The 21,806-nt window shown below is 35.3% G+C and overlaps 1 protein-coding gene across 4 annotated transcripts in view; it reads right to left on the bottom strand.

Annotated features, from left to right (window-relative positions):
• Positions 1-21,806, bottom strand: part of GRID2 (glutamate ionotropic receptor delta type subunit 2) — a 1,921,766-nt gene that overhangs the window by 1,266,909 nt on the left and 633,051 nt on the right. The window contains exon 2 of one of the 4 annotated variants that reach the window (XM_074276294.1): positions 17,389-17,483. The exons of the other annotated variants lie outside the window; for them this stretch is intronic. The gene's annotated coding sequence lies outside the window, so the exon portion shown is untranslated. The remainder of the gene's footprint in view (positions 1-17,388; positions 17,484-21,806) is intronic. 4 annotated transcript variants of the gene reach the window in all.

Genomic DNA, 21,806 nt, shown 5'->3' with positions numbered 1-21,806 from the left:
CTAAGTGCTCAAAAGTGAATTGTGTGTTAACTCCTATTTCCAAATTGCATCTGACTTGAATTTTACATAATTCATGAAATTCCGCAAGCCATAATAAATTTTCTCCAGGTTCCAGACATGTCCTTGCTATGGATTTCCAATCATTCGGGGTTAGGACTTCATAAGACAAACCATCTAGTAACATTTTGACATAAGCTGATGTAGCCCCATAAAGGGTACAACCTTTTTTTCAAATCCTTAATTTTATTCAAATCTAAAGGTGCATATCTTCTCCTTTTTTTACCTACAGAGTCAATCTCTTCAATCACAGGATATGCATGTATAAAATCACTTATATCCTGTCCTTCTCTCTTAGCTTTAACCAATGCTTTTTCTAATCTTGTCATAGGCTTAGGCTTCTTCACAGGCAATTCTGTTTGTGTTTCTGCCTCTTCCCCTCTTTCTTCCTCCATCTCTGAAGGTGGGGTTGATGTGGGCCTGTCAATAATCTGTTCTCTAGGCAGGGTTGAAGCTTCTTCAAGAGAATCATACCATAATTCCTCATTTAAATCTTCTTGCTCTAGGGCAAGATCTTGATCTTTCCTTTTTTCCTCACACTTCCTCCTCTGTTCATTTTTAGAACTTTTCCTTCTCCTACAACTTGCTTGATAGTTTAAGGCTAATTGAACTATGTTGTAGATATAAAATACTTCTGCAGAAATTGAATGAGGCCCATTTTTTGCTTGAAATTCTTTCATTTCATATCCCACTAGCTTCCATTTATCTACATTTATTTTTTCTTCCTCTAAGAACCAAGGGGATGTGCGTCTTAATGCAGCCAAGAGTTTAGCAATCTGTACCCAGGTTACAAGTAAACTCTGCTCCTCAATTATCTTGATTATACTCTCTATAGTACCACTCCTGAATGGGGGTGGAGCTGAGGTTGCTTCTGGGGCTGGGGTTGAGTCGGCTGAGGTCCAGGGATTGAATTTAGCTAACATGTGCCCCATTTCAGCTATAAGAGATTCCTGGTTTAGCCCTTAACAAGTTAAGTTCCTTATTTATCTATTAGCATGCTCACTTAATCTTTAACAAAGTTTCCTCGTTACTCACGGTTCTGGGTCAGAGAGACTGAGATCTAGATCGGAAGCTTTTCCACTGGAATCAGGACCGTGTCCGTCCCTGTTCGGGCGCCAAATTGCGAAGGTCTGGTCTAGCTCCTCTTGTCAGGATAAGCAAAAGTCCTTGCCCCACGTTGGGCACCAATTGTAGCGAGCTGTCGTCTCTAGAAGCTGCTGGATCGCTCTCTGGGAAGAGATCTGCTGTGTCTTCTACTCAAATCTCTCCTACAGATTCTTCTTCCTGTAACGAACCGTTGTCTCCAGGCAGTTGCTGTTAACTCTTGTCCAGAGAAGTGACTTCCCTTCCTGCAGAGAGCCCCGTCAAGCCTGATGCAATGCAGAGTCTTCTTCTATCTCTGGCTGTCTTCTCTTTTATCCTCCCAGAGAATGGGCGTGGGATAATGCAAGGGCTTCTGGGAAGAACCGCTTCAGCCAATGAGCTTGCTCCTTCTATCAAGTCAACCTGAGTTCTCACCTTGTAATTGTCCAGACAACCTGAGTTCTCACCTAGTAATGCTAACATTAATACACCAATCACATGTGACCAACTAATAGGTGTGGGCTCTTATGCAGACACTTCAGCATAGATTAATTACTCCATGAGCAAATGGCTGCTGCTGCTATCAAAGCATGGGGCTTTATCCCAGGTAAACAAGACAGAGGAGAAGTCTTCATGACAATAGCACAAGGTTCAAAAGAACCCTTTGCTGATTTTTCTGGGACGTCTGGAGAAAGTTGTCATACAAACTATTGGTGAAAATGCAGCAACAGAAATTATAAGGCAACTTGCTAAAGAAAATGCTAATGAGGTTTGTAGAATTATACTAGGATTACACAAGGATGCTCCTTTTGAGGAGATCATAGGACTCTGTGCCACAGTGGGCACAAATACCTTTTATACCCAGGCTATGTTGCAGACTTCCCAAGATCTGAACATGGGGAGACAGGGTCCCTTTTAGCAAGGGACTTCCAGAGACACTCGTCAGTACTTTTAATGTAGTAAATTAGGGCATCTGAAAGTTCAATGTTGGCATAGACACAGAGTGAGAAAATAGGGTGGGAGAACAAGACCCAAAATTCCATGTCCAAAATGCAACAGAGGCTTCCATTGGGCATTAGAATGTAGATTGATTCAGGGAAATGGGATGGCTGGACCAGCCCCAGGGCTCAAGAAGCTCAAGAGGCATTTAAAGAAGTTGAACTGGCTTTATCCAATATGGTTGAAAGAGTCACTCAAAAATCATTGGAAATATTAGTTTTTGCTACAAAAGAGGTACTCACAGCAGTCCTTCATCAAAGAGACATTGTGATAGAGTGGGTGAACCTCTCAGCACAACCAGAACAAATCCTTACTCCTTACTCAGTGCTTGTGGCTAGAATTTTATTAAAGGCCATTAAGCAAGCAGTACAATTATCTGGGATAAGACCTGACAAGATATACACCTTGTATACCAAAGCACAAATTAATGTATGTTGTGAAACCATCCCAGAGTGGCTAATTTTATTGGCCAGGGCTCCAAATTTTACACACGGATCTCCATTAAAGGTAACCCGATTATTACATAATTGGCAATGGATTCTTGAAGAAAAAGGTTTCTAAAATTGCTCTTAAAGGACCAACTATCTTTACAGATGAATCCAAAGATAACATTTGTTCTGTATACTCTCATGATTTAACTATAAAGATAGTAATCAGAACTCCTTTTCAGTTCACTCAGCAGAATGAAATGTATGCAATCATTCTAGCTCTTATTATCTGGGAGACATAAATATAATATCAGATTCAGCCTATTCAATAGGTGTGGTACAAAGAATTGCCACAGCCCAAATAAAATTTGTAGCCTCCAATATATATATATATATATATATATATATATATATATATATATATATATCAGCTTTTTAAGGAACTTCAAGAGCAAATGAGAAAGCATCTAGATAAGATTTATATGTCCACTCACATAGTGGACTTCCAGTTCCTATTTTTGATGGTAATTCAAAGGCAGATAACCTTCTAACCATGTTGGCCAATACTCCTTTATTTCAGGTAGCCCAAGAATCTCATTCTAAATATTATCAGGATGCTCGAGATTTACATTTGCAATTTGGGATAATAGAAGAGGAAGCTAGGAGCATAATAAAAGCCTGTCCAGCTTGCCTTCCTTTCCATGCTCCTATGCTCCTTCCACAGAAGAACCCTTGTGGTTTGAGATCCAATGAAATTTGGCAAACAGATGTGATCCATTATAAATCTTTTGGTCATCTGTCTTTTATCCTTTTTGTGGTAGACACCTTTTCAGGATTCCCTTTTGCAATGCCAGCAGCAAAAGAGACAGCCCGAGTGGTCACTGAATTCCTTATACAAGCATTTGGAATTATGGGTGTGCCACAAACAATAAAAACAGATAATGGATCTGCATATCCTTCTAAACATTTTGCACACTTTTGTGCACAGTATCAGATTTTACACACCACTGGCATATCCTTCAGTCCTCAAGGACAGGAAATAATAGAGAGGAGATGCTCCTCCAAAAACAAAAGAAAGGGGGAGCCACAGATATGCTAGAGAACTTCTAAATTTAGCTCTTTATACAATTAATCTCTTGATTTTTGACAAAGATGCACTATTTCCAGTAGAGCGGTTTTATAACCCACCAGAAGGGCAGTGTCCAATATGAGCAACAACACTATCTTTTGTTAATTGCTAGGTGATGTGGAGAAAACCAGAAAGTGGTGAATGGAAGGGACCAGATAGGTTAAATGCTTGGGGGAGAGGGTTTGCTTATATCTCTACATATGGAGACGGAATCAGATGCCAACAAGCCATATTTGACTAGTCCATTGGAAAGAGATAGAGCAAATCCTTGAAACAAAGGAGAAGACCCAAGAAACATCGGGTATTTCCATAGTTTATTGTGCCCACCACTGAAAGAGCATGGTAGTTATGGCAATTGACTCATGAACATCAAAAATTGTTAATGAGACTGATGCAGGACTTGAAAACCCTCAGGAATCACTGGATTCTCTGAGACATGATAAGACTGTTGCAAGACTTCAAAATCTGCAGGAATCATTGGATTCCCTGACATGTGAAGTAATGGACAATAGATTGGTTTTGGACTATCTCTTGGTTGTGAAAGGAGGCCTATGTGTGATTGTTATTTACATACCCTTCTTCTAGGACTTCTGGAAATCTTTCTTTTCCAATACCTTGTTGATTCATATTGTTTGTTATATCACTACTTGCATGTACAATTCATGTTTGTTACACCACTGTACTGCTATGGGGAGCCTGCACTGGCTATGGGGAGAGTCATCACTACTAGCCTGTGATTTATTGCTATATGCTTGTGTAATGGAGTTGTGTGTACTTGTTTCTAGTAAGACCCTTCAGCCCAGAAACCCACCAACAATATCTGGCTTGACTCCCCACTTCCTTTTGGTGTTTGTCATCTCTATTCCTGAGAAGTTGGGGGGGGGGGATGATCACCTTCTTTTTGGTGTTTTCACCTTCCTGAGAAGTCAGGGACGGCATGACCTCTTGTGTTCTACAACAAAAGAAAGCAGGAGATGTAGAGGGCTGAAACTCCAAAAAGATATGCTTGAATCAGACAACCAAGCTCTTAAGGTTAATTACCTATTAGATGTGAGATATTGATTCTATTAACATACATTTGGATAATGGCTCTCCTCACTCTGGTGCTTGCTGAATGTCTGGTGTTAAGATAATTATAGGCAAAGATTGGAGGGGGAGGAGGGAAGGGAGAGACTTTAACACTTAACATTTTCTAGCTGTGTGACCTTGGGCAAGTCACTTAACCTCAATTGCCTCAGGAAAAAAAAAAGATACAGTTTAGGAGGATTATGGGAAAATAGAGAAGTTTGGTAAAATTCAAGCTCTCCAGATTTCCCCCACACTTAGAACAAATTTGTACCTCAAGGTGAATATAGACTGGGGAAAAATCAAGAAGACTTAGGCCAGAACAGAGGTCCTGACAGTATAACCTGAGAAGATCTGATGAAAGACCCCTGGCCAGGGATTAATCCTTGTGAAGTGCATGCACCTCCCAGATAACTCCACGGAAACATCAAGTAGGAAGCTCTGGTGCTGGCTGGTTTGACTAGAGCCTCAGCAGGAACAAAGAAACTTTCTCTTCCCAAACTGTATAGAGTTGGGGTCTTAATCGAGGAGAATTTAGTGAACCTTGGCTGATTAGGAATACTAGGCCTGGCTATGCTGCAGGATGCAGCTCTGGATGAAAAGGAACCAAGAATTCGTGCTTGCAGAGGTGGGACAGGAATGCTGCTGGCTGCAGATACTTGCTGGAAGGTAGAGTTCTTGTTGGGATTCCAAGTCAGAGGGGAAAACTCAAGTAAAGTTAAAGGTACCATTGCCCCCTACAATTGGAGGTGCTTGTACTAATTCTCCTTATTAAAAAAATGAACCAGCAAAAAAGAAAGAACTCCATTATAAAAATTTACTATAGAAACAGGGAAGACCAGAGTACATCTTTAGAGGACACTGAAGTAAAAAGAGATTCTTCTACCACAAAGAGTAATGTGAAATGGTTTCCTGCCAAAAGAGAATTTATAGAACTCAAAAAAATAATTTAAAAATCAAAAGAGAGACACTGAGAAAAAACTAAAAAAAAAAACAAAAAAAAACTAAAACTAAAAATCATCCAAGAAAAAAAAAAGATTATGAAATTAAAATTAACCAACTAGAAAAGGAGATAGTGTCAAAGATGAAAATAATTCTTTGAAAATTAGAATTGGGCAAGGGAAAGCCAGTGAAGCTATGAGAGATTGAAAAAAAATAACAAAACAAATTCTAAAGAATGAAAAAATAGAACAAAATGTGAAATATCTCATAAGAGCAATGACAGATCTAGAGAACAGATCAAGAAGAGAAAATATAATTACACTGCCTGAAAGTTGTGACCAAAATAAGAACCTTGACACAATAATGCAAGAAATAATCCAAGAAAATTGTCCCTGAATGATAAAACATGAAGGGAAATTTGGAATAGAAAAAATCCACTTATCACCTCAAAGAGATCCTTTGTGGAAAACACATAGGAATATCATTGCCAAATTTCAATACCCCCAAATTAAAGGAAAAAAAAATGTAAGAAATAAGAAAAAACAATGCAAACTCAATGGAGCTACAATTAAAATTATACAGAACTTATCACCAGCCACAATAAAAGAATGCAAGTCCAGGAATCCTATCTACTGACAATCAAAAGAACTGGGCCTGCAGCCAAAAATATTTAACTCACATTCTTTAAACTGTGAAAGATTTTTATACAATTGTATTCCAATGGTATACTTCTATCAATATCATCCAGTCTTTGTTTTTTATTTCTAAGCTACGTGCATGTTTATCAAGTTTACCTGTCAACATAGAATATTTTTATTCCTTCTTGAAACTTACTGAGCTAGCAAAACTTCAAAGGACCATGGGGATTCCAGAGTAGTCAAAACGACTAGATGAAAACATGTAATTACTTGAAAAAAAATAAACTATTGAATTCTCCAAAGCATTCCCTTACAAATTTATTCCCAACTTCTTTCCCAACTCCCCCAAAATTTCAGATCTTTCATGTCTCTTATGTTCAAATTCATAGTGTACTATTTCTATGCAGCCATATCTATAACTGGTGTTTAAGCACAACTTTCACATGAAATATTTGGACAGATGAAGGCAAAGGATATTGACTGTCTGTTTTTGTATTATCACTTAAGGAAAATGGTATTTTATCAAAAACCCTTTTTCATTTCAGAAATGGGAACTAAATTTTAAAATACACCCATGAATATTTTCAAAAGCCTAGTCACTTATCTATTATTATATCTTATTTCCTGATCATTTGGGATTTTTTTATCATCTTATTTGATAAAGCCCTTATCATCATCTAATTATTATTAATATTCTTGTCAAAATGTTATATCAGATTCCATTTCATGTAATTCTTAGGGCCAAGAAAATCTCAGTCATAGATGTAAAGCCTTTCAACTAAGGGGTTTTTTGTTTGTTTGTTTTGTTTTTGTTTTTGTTTTGTTCCCCAGAAGATTTTTCATGAGGCTATAGCACAGTGATGTCACTCAGTACATACTAATTAGATCATAGGATGAACAGATTTTAATTCATAACAGATATTTAAAATTAGTTCCAGGGTCTGTCAGGAGTTGTGGATAAATAGTTGGTGAAGAGGAAGAAAACAGCAGAAATGATTGCAAAAGAAAGAGCAATAGCATAGAAAGAAAACAAACAGCCTGAACCTGGTCATGATAAACAAAGATATCTTGTCTTGACATTATGAAAATTGTCAGATCTATATCAAATTCCTTTAATGTTCATCTGTTCTCCTTGTCATGGATTATTTGTATATTTCTGACAGAGATATACTGCTGGTCATTTAAGTGTGTATTTTGAACAATGACCCATATACCCTTAACAAATTTAAAAGTCCATGGAGTAATACTATGTTCTGGTCCTTCCTATCTGTCAGTAAGTAAGTATGAAAATTATTATTTAAATAGAATATTATAATCTTAAGATTTGGAATTGGAAGGGACATTAGCAAATTGAGTTTCAGGTAAACTTGACTACGATGATACAAGTAGGAGACCTGAAATTTAGGTCTCCTTTAACATCTTATAAATATGCTTTTTTAAAATTTTATGTTCACATTTCAATATAAGAAATATTTGCCTTAAGTAGAATGCAGCCTATATTCACATACCCTTCTATGATGCTAGTGTTATGAATTTGGTGATTTTGGAAGTACTATTAATGTTTAACTCATTAAGGAAACTCACTAAAGGTGATTTCATAGCATCAAACTGCTAGTGACACAACCACCAACCCTACTTAACAGAATTCATCTGGAAAAACAAAACATAAAGAATTTCAAGGGAATTAATGAAAGTGACCTAGCTGTACCAGATCTAAAACTATATTATAAAGCATCAGTCAACAAAACCATGTGATACTTGGCTAAGAAATAGAGTAGTGGATCAATGGAATAGATTGGGTTCACAAGACACATTATTCACTGAACAATACCTAACAGCCATGATAAGGTTAAATGAGTTTATGATTTTAGACATAAAAGATGATACTATAAGCAAATTTGGAGAATAAGATCTGTGGAGAAGGGAGGAATTTATGGCCAAAGAAGAAGTAGGAACAGTGTGAAATGCAAAATGAACAGCTTTGATTATATTAAATTTAAAAGGTTTTGTATAAATAAAATTAGAAAGGAAGCAGAAAATTTATAAATAATTTTGCATTCAAGGTTACTGTGCTAACTTCTTTTGTAAAATCCATTTTATTAAAAATCTAAGTTACGTTAACTGGAATATGGAGGAAGTAAGGGAGTTCCAGAAAAACACTTTAATCTATTTCATTGGCTACATTAAAGCCTTTGACCATGTAGATCACAATGAAAGGTAGGAAAGCCTTAAAAAGATATAAGTATCAAATCATCTTACTCATCTCCTAAGAAACTTATAGGTGGACCAAGGAGCAAATGTTAGAAGAGAACATGAAACAACTACTTGGTTTAATATTGGAAAAAGAGACTACCAGGCACTTTTTATATATTGTTGTATATTGTCATCTTGTTAATTTAATAATATGCAAAATATATCATGTGAAATGCCAGACTACATGGATCAAAAGGTGGAATTAAGGTTTCTCACAGAAATATAAATAATATCAGATATGCAGATAATACCAATCTAATGGCAAAAAAAGAAGAAGAATCAAGAAGCCTCTTGATGATGGTGAAAGAAGAAAGTGTAAAGGCTGACTTGAAGCTTAACAATTTTTTTTAAAAAACAACCAATATCTTAATAACTGGTCACATCATTTTCTGGCAAACAGAGGAGGAAGAAGTGAAAGCAATGTAGTAAATGTAAACAGATCAACAGTTACATAGGGTGACTATGGTCATAAAATTAATGCTTGCTTTTTTGAAAGAAAAGGTGGCAAATCTGGAAACAATACTAAAAAGCAAAGATATTTTGCTAACAACTGCCCAAATAGTCAATTTTTCAAAAAAAATTTAACTGTATGGCTATAAGTGTTGGACTATAAGGAAAATTGAGCAGCACAGATCAAAACTGTTAAACTGTGATGCTGGAAAATGGAGATCCTGAGCCTCTGGGACAGAAAAAGGTCAAATCAGTTCAACAATTAAAGAAATTAATTCAGACTATTCATTCGAAGATCAAATGCTAAAGCTGAAATTTAAATACTTTGGCCACATAACGAAAAGAATAGATCTATTGAAAAAGGCTCTGATATTGGGAAAAATTAAAGGGAAAAGGAAAAAGGAACAGCAAACACATGTTATAGTTCATGGGGTCATAAAGTATTCAACATTACTGAACAATAACAAAATGTTCATCAGAAAATTTCAAATTATTTTTCTTCTGTATTATAAAGTGTAAGATGGAGTGGTTATTTTCCTATATGTTTTTAATCATTTATATGCAATAACTGTTTGTTTTTTTTTTTTTTTTATTTCAGGGATAATTATATCCATGACAGAAATTTTCTTTAGTAACCCCACATTTTGGATGATGATTCAGTAAAACAAATAAACAAACAGATAAACATGAGATGAGAGGAATTATGGTAAGTACTAGCGATATAGGGTAGTAAGCAAAGTCACATTTAACATGTAAGTACCTTGCATTATGTGTTAAAGAAAACATACAGAGATAGAATACAAAAGAGGTTATTATTGGAGAAAAGAAGAAAGGCTAACAAGATAAAGTGTGACTGTTTTCCAGTTTTGCTTTAGGATAAACAATTTGCCCCTAGTACAGAGCCTTGCACATATACATGCTTGATAACTATTTGTGGAGTTTTCTTTATGATTAAGGTGGGAATATAATATTTCCATCAGCTCTAAAGACAAAAAAGGACAATATTTATCAAGCTAGAAATTGTATTCCTTATGAGGTTGCTAGGTTTCCACTGAAGCAGCCAGAAAAGCATTTCTAGCAAGCCTGTTTGAGAACCATGCAGCACATGAGTTATTCTGGGCATTTTTCCAATAGTGGGTTTTTGTGGGCCTGGGATAATGAATTAAAAAAAAAAAACCTTAAAAAATTAAGCGGCTATAAATATACTACCTAATTTACAAAGGTATTCATTACTAAGATTCCCATCAAAAAATTAACATTTACTTTCTCAAAAGATACAAAAAACAATTAAAGTTTGTTTTAAAAAAAAAAAGCACAACTATTAGTTTTCAAGAGGCACATAATAATATACTTTATGTGAAATATAAATTAGCATATGTTTTGAAATGCAATATTTTACATTCAAGATTTACATGTGGCACACCTGTTTAAATGTTACTTTGTCTCTGCTTTGCCTAATACTTAGCTCTATAATCAAACTGTGTTGCAGATTGTTCATAGCTTTTGATGGGTACTAAATGAAGTTCCACAAATCTGCCAGACAACCTCAAAAGCAAAACTACTGATGAAAATTTTGCCTTGCTATCAACATAAAACTTTGCAAAACAAAGAAGATATAGAACACAAAATAGTTAGGCAGGGAAAATGAGAGAGGGTGTTATTTGATGATTATTCCAGATTTATCTACTTTCCCTAACTGCCTATTAATTCCTAGAAAATAAAGAGTGTGCTAATATTATTACCATCACACATTAAAAATTTGGAAAGTATTATGTATAATGTTCGAGCTAGCTTTCTGGAGGTCCTTCAGAAGGGCCTTGGTCTCAGAAGGATAGACACCACAAGAATGGTCAAGAATAGAGCCTTGAGTTTAGTGTAGGAGACATGAGGGCCTCCACAAGGCTAGTCAAAGATAGGTCTATCTTCCAGTCCTTTTTAGCCCTTATATACCTTATTGTAATTATATTACAGCATATTGATATGTGTGACCTAGAGAATCATTACATCGCCATGCTAAGTACTGAATATAGATATGAACTAGAGAGCAATTATCTCATCAGTTCCATTGAGTTAACATCTTGTCTCAAGTATATTTATCCAGAGTTCCAGCCCTCTACAATTATGCACATGGATTTTTTAAAAAGTGTATATATAAAAAGATTAAAAATTTTTATTGCCAGGATTTAAAAAAAATTATTCTCTATAATGTTATTTAAATTTCTCATTCTAATCTGATATTAAAGCTGCATCAAAGAAAGTTTATTGCTCATGCTTTTGAATCTTTAAACGTAGAAAGTCACATCCTAACATCCCTAAAAGAGTTGAAGAATTGAATTAAATCCTAACCATTCTATTTCAAGTAGAGACAATTCTACATTGTTATATTAATAACAAAACAAAAGCAATTACCATTTACATATTAATTCAGAAGCTTGATATTTCAACAGGTATTTCAGAGAGTGACAGGGATTATATGCTGTCATTGGCATAATCTTGGGATTGCCTGATTATCAATTTTGCAGACAAGGAATAAAAACCATCAATTTTGCTTTGGCCTATATCACAAATCACTTGCAGAACCAGAAAAGAAGGACAGATCTCAGTCTTCACAGAATTTAAGAGATTGAAATGACCTTTGCTTTTAGTAGAATATCAGCTCCTTGGTTGGGCCAAGCCAATGTAGAAAAAAAGACAATACTACTTAAATTAATTTCCTTTTTCAATACCTGACTAGCTTACCAAAGTATTACATTATAATGTAATATAATTATGAAAAATAATATAAAAATTCATCTTGAATGTAACGTGCTGTCGTCTCTAGAAGCTGCCGGATCGCTCTCTGGGAAGAGATCTGCTGTGTCTACTCAAATCTTTAAGACAGATTCTTCTTCCTGTAGTGAACCGTTGTCTCCAGGCAGTTGCTGTTAACTCTTGTCCAAAGAAGTGACTTCCCTTCCTGCAGAGAGCTCCGTCAGGCCTGATGTAATGCAGAGAGTCTTCCTTCTTGAATCCTGGCTCTGAATCTCCTCCAGCTCTTATCCTTCTCCAGGCCGATCTGCCCTCTGCGCCCATTGCTGTCTCTTTTTATCCTCCCAGAGAATGGGCGTGGGATAATGCAAGGGCTTCTGGGAAGAACCACCCCAGCCAATGAGCTTGCCCCCTCTATCAAGTCAACCTGAGTTCTCACCTTGTAACTATCCAGACAACCTCAGTTCTCACTTAGTAATCCTAACATCTCCCCCTTTCTTTTGATTTAGAACATAGAACAATCATGACCTTGAAACATAAATCCATCAATATGGGAAGTATTACAGATAATTACATAAATGACCTTGAAACATAAATCCATCAATATGGGAAGTATTACAGATAATTACATAAATTACATAAGCACATAGTAACATAGTAATGTAACACATGCTAGAAGTATATAACATAATCATAATTAAATAATCATAAATTGAAAATTTATAAATGTCCATAAGTCCATTGTCCATTAGTCTCATCTTGTGTGAGGAAGTCCAATGATTCCTGCTGGTTTTTAAAGTTCTTTAACAGTCTTCTTATTATCCATGCTCTTTCAGTGTCAGATGTTTCTTAGATCTTCTCCTTTATTTTGAGGCCTTTCTCTTTTTCTGTCTCTCTCTGATGGACAAGGCGAATATGACTCGTTGGCACCCATCTGATTCCTTCTCTTGCTGAAGAAATACAAGCAAACCCTCTCCCCCAGGCAGTTAACCTATCTAATTTCTTTCTATTTACCACTTTCTAAATCTCTTCTCATCATCTGACAATTACATTGGAGTTGTTTGCACTGGGCACAGCCCTGTTGGTTTAAAAGGCCTGTATTCTCCCCAAGTGTAATCCATTCTTGCTATCTGATTGCCTTTTGACTGACTTATCAGGTAATCCCTTTCTGCCATGTGATTGCTTCTCTGCTGATTGATTAAATCAGAGTCCTGGCCTTCTAAAGGCTCTTTAGGTGTAACATCAGCTGCCATCATGCCCCAAGTCTTTTTTGCCTGGGGCCCTGGACGTGGGCCCCTCATCCCATTTCCCTGAATTATTCTACACTCTGATGCCCAATGGAGTCCTCTGTTGCATTTTGGACATGGGGTTTTAGGTCTTCTTTCACCCTGTCTTCTCACTGTATCTCCATATCTACACTGAGCTCTTAGATGCCCAATTTTTCCACATTGAAAACATTGCCGAGTTTCTCTAGAAGTCCCTTGCCAGGAGGGACCCTGCCTTTCCACATTCATCATTGTCCGGGTGTAAAAAGCATTTGTTCCCACTGTAGCACAGCGTCTTATGATCTCCTCTAAAGGAGCATCTTTGTCTAATCCCCATATAATTCTTTTGCAAATCTCATTGGCATTTTCCTTAGCCAGATGTCTGGTCATTATTTCTGTAGCTGCATTTTCTCCAATAGTTCTTTTGACAGCAGTTTGCAAACGTCCCACAAAATCTGCAAAAGGTTCATTGGGACCTTGCTGTATTTTAGTGAAAGCCTCTCCCCGATCCTTCTGTCCAGGGAGGACACCCCAAGCTTTTATTGCAGCCTTAGCAATTTGTTCATATATTGTCATGGTATAATTAATCTGTTCCGAATTCTCTCCATACCGACCTTCACCAGCCAAGTGCTCAAAAGTGAATTGTGTGTTAACTCCTATTTCCAAATTGCATCTGACTTGAATTTTACATAATTCATGAAATTCCGCAAGCCATAATAAATTTTCTCCAGGTTCCAGACATGTCCTTGCTATGGATTTCCAATCATTCGGGGTTAGGACTTCATAAGACAAACCATCTAGTAACATTTTGACATAAGCTGATGTAGCCCCATAAAGGGTACAACCTTTTTTCAAATCCTTAATTTTATTCAAATCTAAAGGTGCATATCTTCTCCTTTTTTTACCTACAGAGTCAATCTCTTCAATCACAGGATATGCATGTATAAAATCACTTATATCCTGTCCTTCTCTCTTAGCTTTAACCAATGCTTTTTCTAATCTTGTCATAGGCTTAGGCTTCTTCACAGGCAATTCTGTTTGTGTTTCTGCCTCTTCCCCTCTTTCTTCCTCCATCTCTGAAGGTGGGGTTGATGTGGGCCTGTCAATAATCTGTTCTCTAGGCAGGGTTGAAGCTTCTTCAAGAGAATCATACCATAATTCCTCATTTAAATCCTCTTGGTCTAGGGATAGATCTTGATCTTTCCTTTTTTCCTCACACTTCCTCCTCTGTTCATTTTTAGAACTTTTCCTTCTCCTACAACTTGCTTGATAGTTTAAGGCTAATTGAACTATGTTGTAGATATAAAATACTTCTGCAGAAATTGAACGAGGCCCATTTTTTGCTTGAAATTCTTTCATTTCATATCCCACTAGCTTCCATTTATCTACATTTATTTTTTCTTCCTCTAAGAACCAAGGGGATGTGCGTCTTAATGCAGCCAAGAGTTTAGCAATCTGTACCCAGGTTACAAGTAAACTCTGCTCCTCAATTATGTTGATTATACTCTCTATAGTACCACTCCTGAATGGAGCTGAGGTTGCTTCTGGGGCTGGGGTTGAGTCGGCTGAGGTCCAGGGATTGAATTTAGCTAACATGTGCCCCATTTCAGCTATAAGAGATTCCTGGTTTAGCCCTTAACAAGTTAAGTTCCTTATTTATCTATTAGCACGCTCACTTAATCTTTAACAAAGTTTCCTCGTTACTCACGGTTCTGGGTCAGAGAGACTGAGATCTAGATCGGAAGCTTTTCCACTGGAATCAGGACCGTGTCCGTCCCTGTTCGGGCGCCAAATTGCGAAGGTCTGGTCTAGCTCCTCTTGTCAGGATAAGCAAAAGTCCTTGCCCCACGTTGGGCGCCAATTGTAACGTGCTGTCGTCTCTAGAAGCTGCCGGATCGCTCTCTGGGAAGAGATCTGCTGTGTCTACTCAAATCTTTAAGACAGATTCTTCTTCCTGTAGTGAACCGTTGTCTCCAGGCAGTTGCTGTTAACTCTTGTCCAAAGAAGTGACTTCCCTTCCTGCAGAGAGCTCCGTCAGGCCTGATGTAATGCAGAGAGTCTTCCTTCTTGAATCCTGGCTCTGAATCTCCTCCAGCTCTTATCCTTCTCCAGGCCGATCTGCCCTCTGCGCCCATTGCTGTCTCTTTTTATCCTCCCAGAGAATGGGCGTGGGATAATGCAAGGGCTTCTGGGAAGAACCACCCCAGCCAATGAGCTTGCCCCCTCTATCAAGTCAACCTGAGTTCTCACCTTGTAACTATCCAGACAACCTCAGTTCTCACTTAGTAATCCTAACACTTGAAGAACAAAAGTTCAAAAATGTCAAGGGATATAGTGGAAGAAAAAATAAGAAGGAATGAGGCCTATAAGGACCAGATCTTCACCTATAATATGAAGCAGTAATCCATCAAAATGATATTGGTTAAGAAATAGAGAGGCCAATCAATGGAACAGATCATCTATACAATATATAGAAGGCAGGGAGGAAGGGAGGGAGGAAAGAAGCATAATAATCTAGTGTTTGAAAAAGTGAAAGATCCCAGTTGTGGGGGAGTAAGAACTCACTATTTCAACAAAAAAACTTCTGGGAAAACTGGAAAGTTTTTTGAAAGTCACTAGGTATAGAATCATATCAAGATAAAATCCAAATTGGTATTTTACTTGGATTTGAAGATATATGCTTTAGATATTTTAAATGAATTAAAGGAGCTTGAAAGAAATAATCTGTCAAATCTGTGATTAGATGAAGAGTTCACGATCAAAGAAGAAAGAGAAGATAAATTTAAGTTCTTTTTATTTCATACAAGGAACACTTTTTACATAAAGAAAACAAATGTAAAAAATTAGAAAAGGTAGATAAAGGTCTCATTTCTAATGTATGTGTATGCATGTTTGCATGAATGCATGCATGCATGTTTATATAGAACTGATTCAAAATCGTAAGAATGATCCATTCCTCAGTTGATAAATGGTCAAAGATATAACATACAATTTATCAATAGTCATATGAAAAGATCTTAAAGTACTAATAATTAGAGAGATTAAAATTAAAACAATTTCAAGATTCTACCTCAAATACATTACAATTTGTTAGTGTTTTTTTAAAAAAGGAAAAATGACACATATTGCAGGACCTGGGTGACAACATGTCCATTAGTAATTGTTGGTGGAGCTAGGAACTCTTTAATCCATTCTATGCCCAAAATTTATTAAATTATAAATATCCTTTGATCCAGGGATATTACTAATAGCTTTATAAGCCAAAGAGATTTTGTTAAAAGGAAAAATATGTACAAAACTATTTATAGTAAATTTTTTTTGGTAGTTGCAAAGGACTGAAAACTTAAGTGCCTATCAATCGAAACAAGTTATTATATGAAGTGACTGGAACACTGTCATACTATTAGAAATGAAGTTGATTAAGACAAAACTTGGAAGTCTTGCATGAACTGATGGTGAAAGAGTTAAATTAACAGAACCCATATTTCAATAAGGACAAACAATTTTGAAAGACAAGAACTCCTATCCGTGGATCATCCAAATTTAATCCCAGAAAATTGATATTCCAAAAGTACAATTGTACACCCCTGCTTAAAAATTCCATTGATTTCCTATTGCTTCATGAGGAAAAAAAATCCTCTGCTTAACATGCAATATTCTGGCTCCAACCTATATATCTCTAGGCTTATTGATATTGTCATATACTATGTATTGTCATACACATAGTATCATATACTCTATTACAGCCAAATGGTCTATTTTCTATTCCCTGAATATATAACATTCTTTTTCTAGTCTCTATTTCTTTGAAGAGGCTGGGTCCTTTTCTTTGACTGTACTCACTCATTCTCCCTCTTAAGAATCCCTAGCTCCATTTAAATACTACCTCTTATAAAAGGCCTTTCCTCATTAATCAGCAAAGCAAATATTTATTAAACTTCTATTTTCTGTCAGGCACTTCTTGGTCATCTAGTAACATTAAAAAAAAAAAAAAAACAACTCTGAATTCTGTCTATGACTTTCAGAATTAATGAGTACCTAAGAACATGTGAGTCAATACCCTGATTACAATATTCATTTCTAGATGGAGAATAGGGGTTGTGTCTAGAACAGCTAAGTGCTTTTTATATTCTTATTATACATTCTTACTGTGTTAGGCTAAACCAAACTTCATTTGTGAAATATATGCATCTTATTTCTTCCCAACACCAAACCTGAATTAGTGTTATATCTGCAATAGAGAGCTAGTTCTTATTGGTTTATCAGCCTCTGTGCATTTGCATGAAGACAATTTAGGCCATTTGAAGGATTGTGGAAAATATGAAAGATACCTGAGAATTGGAGAAGCCGAGATGTCCTTTCACTTTACAAACAGAGAAAAGGATGGAATCTGAAAATTGTACCTCAGAGACCTTGACATTAATTCCTGAAAGAAATCAGACAGATAATCTTTTTTTTTTTTTTTGCTTTTGCTGAGGAGTTGTCATTTGACTAGGGTCACACAAGTAGGAAGTATTAAGTATTTGAGGTCAGATTTAAACTCAGGTCCTACTAATTTCAGAGCTGGTGCTCTATCAACTGTGCCACCTAGCTTCCCTCAAGAATCTATTATTAAAAAGATAGTGAAAATATAGAAAATAAAATAGTGTTTAACAAGAATTAGCATATTTTGTGCCACATTAATCTTGGTTCCTTTATAATAAATTATTAAGCTAGAAGAATAGATACAGTTTGCCTACATTTAAGCAAACTATTTGGGTAAACTTTCTAAAGGAATTCATTAAATGACTACATACAAGAAATAGGTATTAGCAGTTATATGTCAAAAATTTACTAAATAAATTTACTACAAATAATTAATTAAAAAAGAAAAATATTTTCATTGCTTTGGAATTTTAGCTTCATGTATAATGCTGCATGTCAACTGGGTTATTGCTAACTAGAATGAGATAGATACTTTTAATGAAATTTTAAAAAGACTTTCTCTGAGATGAAGTTAGTGAGTATGAAAACTAAAAAATAATTCAGATGATCCTGAAGATTCAATAATTATTCTCATTTTGGCAGCTAAATTGGATACACATAATGACAATAATATTTAATTAGGTGCAAAAATATTTTCATAGTGAACTAATTCAGCTAAGTAACTATATTTCTTTCCCTCTAAATTTCCTAATTTTCACCTTATTCATATTCCAATGAATAGCCTATCAATGATTATTTAAATAAACTGATTTTTATAAGAAAACAATTGCATAAAATTAACTATTTAAGTTTTTGTTTCCTTTAAATAAACTCAATTTTAAAACAATTAAATTTATCACAAAGTTTAACTTAAGAAGAATGAAATGTATCTTGAAATAGAGCAAACTAGAGGCAGAGTCAAGATGGTGGAGAAGATACACGTGTACTTCTAGGCTCTCCCTTACCCTCAATACCAATTAATTAAATCAGCCTCAAAAATAATGCTGGACTGGTAAAAATTAAGAAGATTAGAAACACAACAACTTGCCCGCTGAAGAGAATATGGAATTTCATCAGAAAAGGTCTGTAAGGAGGGGAGGGGGAAAAGGACCAGCACAGACAGTGATAGACTAAAAGCTAGCTTACTGTGCAGATCAGCTGGAGAGGTTTCGGGGTTAGAAAAACTACCAAGACAGAGAATTCTGGAATAGGCTGATACTCTACTTTGCTTGAAAAAGAGTAGACCAGCAGAGAAGTCAATCCACTTAAAAAAAAAACAAAACCCCAAAACCAAAAAACAAAAAAACCCGCCAGAAATTGCCTATAGCTACTCCAAACTGGGAAGTGAGACAGCACAAATCACGGTGCCTTCTGTTGTCTGAGGCTTTTCCTTGGGGCAATTAAGAAACTATATCCTGCTAATGGGTAGCATAAACGATGAAGCCATATCAATACTAAACACAAATGCACCAAATAGGATAGGATCTAACTTCCTAAAGGAGAAGTTAAGAGTGTTGCAAAAAGAAATAGACAGCAAAGCTATAATAGTGGGAGATCTCAACCTTGCATTCTCAGATTTAGACAAATCAAACTACAAAACAAATAAGAAAGAAATTGAGTAGATAAATAGAACATTAGAAAAATTAGGTATGATAGATGTTTAGAGAAACCTGAATGGTGATAGAAAGGAGTATACTTTCTTCTCAGCAGTTTATGGAACCTATACAAAAACTGAACATATATTAGGACATAAAGATCTCAAAATTAAATGCAGGAAGGCAGAAATAGTAAATGCTTTCTTCCCAGATCACAATGAAAAAACAAACAAATAAACAAACAAACAAAAACTACATTCAACAAGAAGCTAGGGGTAAATAGACCAAAAAGTAATTGGAAACTAAATAATCTCATCTTAAAGAACGATTGGGTAAAGCAGCAAATTATAGAAATTATTAATAATTTCACCCAAGATAATGACAAGGATGAGACATCATACCAAAATTTGTGGGATACAGCTAAAGCAATAATAAGGGGAAACTTTATACCTTAAGAGGCTTACTTGAATAAAATAGAGAAAGAGAAGATAAACGAATTGGGCCTGCAACTTAAAAAGCTAGAAAAAGACCAAATTAAAAACCCCCAACCAAAAACTAAACTTGAAATTCTAAAATTAAAAGGAGAAATCAATAATACTGAAAATAAAAAAACTATTGAATTAATAAATAAAACTAAGAGTTGGTTTTATGAAAAAGCCTATAAAATAGATAAGCCTTTGGTAAATCTGATCAGAAAAAGGAAAGAGGAAAATCAAATTATTAAGTCTTAAAAATGAAAAGGGGGATCTTTCCACCAATGAAGAGGAATTTAGAGCAATAATAAGGAGTTACTTTGCTCAATTCTATGCAAATAAATTTGATAACTTAAGTGAAATGGTTCGCTACCTCCAAAAATATAGGCTTCCTAGATTAACAGAGGAGGAAGTAAACTGTTTAAATATTCCCATTTCAGAAAAAGAAATAGATCAAGCTGTTAACCAATTCCCCAATAAAAAAAATCCCCAGGACCAGATGGATTTACATGTGAATTCTACCAAACATTTAAAGAAAAATTTGCCCCAATGTTATATAAACTATTTGAAAAAATAGGGGATGAAGGAGTCCTATCAAACTCCTTTTATGACACAGACATGGTACTGATACCAAAACCAGATTGGTTGAAAATGGAGAAAGAAAACTATAGACCAATTTCCTTAATAAATATTGATGCTAAAATCTTAAATAAGATATTAGCAAAAAGACTTCAGAAAATCATCCCCAGGATAAAACACTATGATTAAGTAGGATTTATACCAGGAATGCAGGGCTGGTTTAATGTTAGGAAAACAATTTGTATAATTAACCATATTAATAATCAAATGAACAAAAACCATATGATCATTTCAATAGATGCAGAAAAAGCATTTGATAAAATACTACATCGATTCCTACTAAAAACACTTGAGAGTATAGGAATATAGAAAAATAGTCAGGAAAATATATTTAAAACTGTCTTTAAGCATCATATGTAATGGGGATAAACTGGAACCTTTCAGGAGTGAAATAATCACCATTATTATTCAATATAGTATTAGAAATGCTGGCCTCGGCAAAAAGAGGAAAGAGATTAAAGGAATATGAGTAAATAATGAGGAAATCAAACTATCACTCTTTGCAGATGATATGATGGTATACTTAGAGAACCCCAGAGATTCCAATAAAAAGTTATTAGAAATAATTCACAAGTTTCACAAAGTTGCTGGATACAAAATAAATCCACATAAATCCTCAGCATTTTATACATCACCAACAAAATGCAACAGCAAAAGATACAAAGAGAAATTCCATTCAAAACAACTGTCAAGAGTATAAAATATTTGGGAATCCATCTACCAAAGAAAAGCCAGGAATTATATGAGCAAAACTACAAAACACTTGCCATAGTAATAAAGTCAGATTTATATAATTGGAAAAACATTAAGTGCTCTTGGATAGGCCGAGCCAATATAATAAAGATGACAATACTCCCCAAACTAATCTATGTATTTAGTGCTATACCAATCAGACTCCCAAGAAACTATTTTAATGACCAGAAAAAATGACAACAAAATTAATATGGAATAACAAAAGGTTGAGAATTTCGAGGGAATTAATGAAAAAAAAGTCAGATGAAGGTGGTCTAGCTGTACCTGATCTAAAACTATATTATAAAGCAGCAGTCATCAAAAACATTTGGTATTGGGTTAGGCTCACAGGACAAAATTGTGTACAACTATAGCAATCTAGTGTTTGACAAACCCAAAGATACCAACTTTTGGGATAAGAATTCATTATTTGTTTTTTTGTTTGTTTGTTTGTTTGTTTTTTGTTTTTTGTTTTTTAGAATTTTTTTTCCACAGTATATATGCATGAGTAATTTTTTTTATAATATTGTCCCTTGTATTCATTTTTCCAAATTTTCCCCCCTCCCTCCACTCCCTGCCCCTAATGACAGACAATCCCATACATTTTACATGTGTTACAATAAAACCTAGATACAATATATGTGTGTAAATAGCATTTTCTTGTTGCACATTAAGTATTAGATTCCAAAGGTATAAGTAACCTGGGTAGATAGACAGTAGTGCTAACAATTTACATTCACTTCCCAGTGTTCCTTCTCTGGGTGCAGTTATTTCTATCCATCATTGATCAACTGGAAGTAAGTTGGATCTTCTTTATGTTGAAGATATCCACTTCCATCAGAATAC

Source organism: Sminthopsis crassicaudata, chromosome 6 (assembly GCF_048593235.1).
Source record: "Sminthopsis crassicaudata isolate SCR6 chromosome 6, ASM4859323v1, whole genome shotgun sequence".
Lineage (NCBI taxonomy): Eukaryota > Metazoa > Chordata > Mammalia > Dasyuromorphia > Dasyuridae > Sminthopsis > Sminthopsis crassicaudata.
The sequence above is the reverse complement of the archived record's forward strand: the minus strand, read 5'-3'. Positions and strand labels throughout refer to the sequence as shown.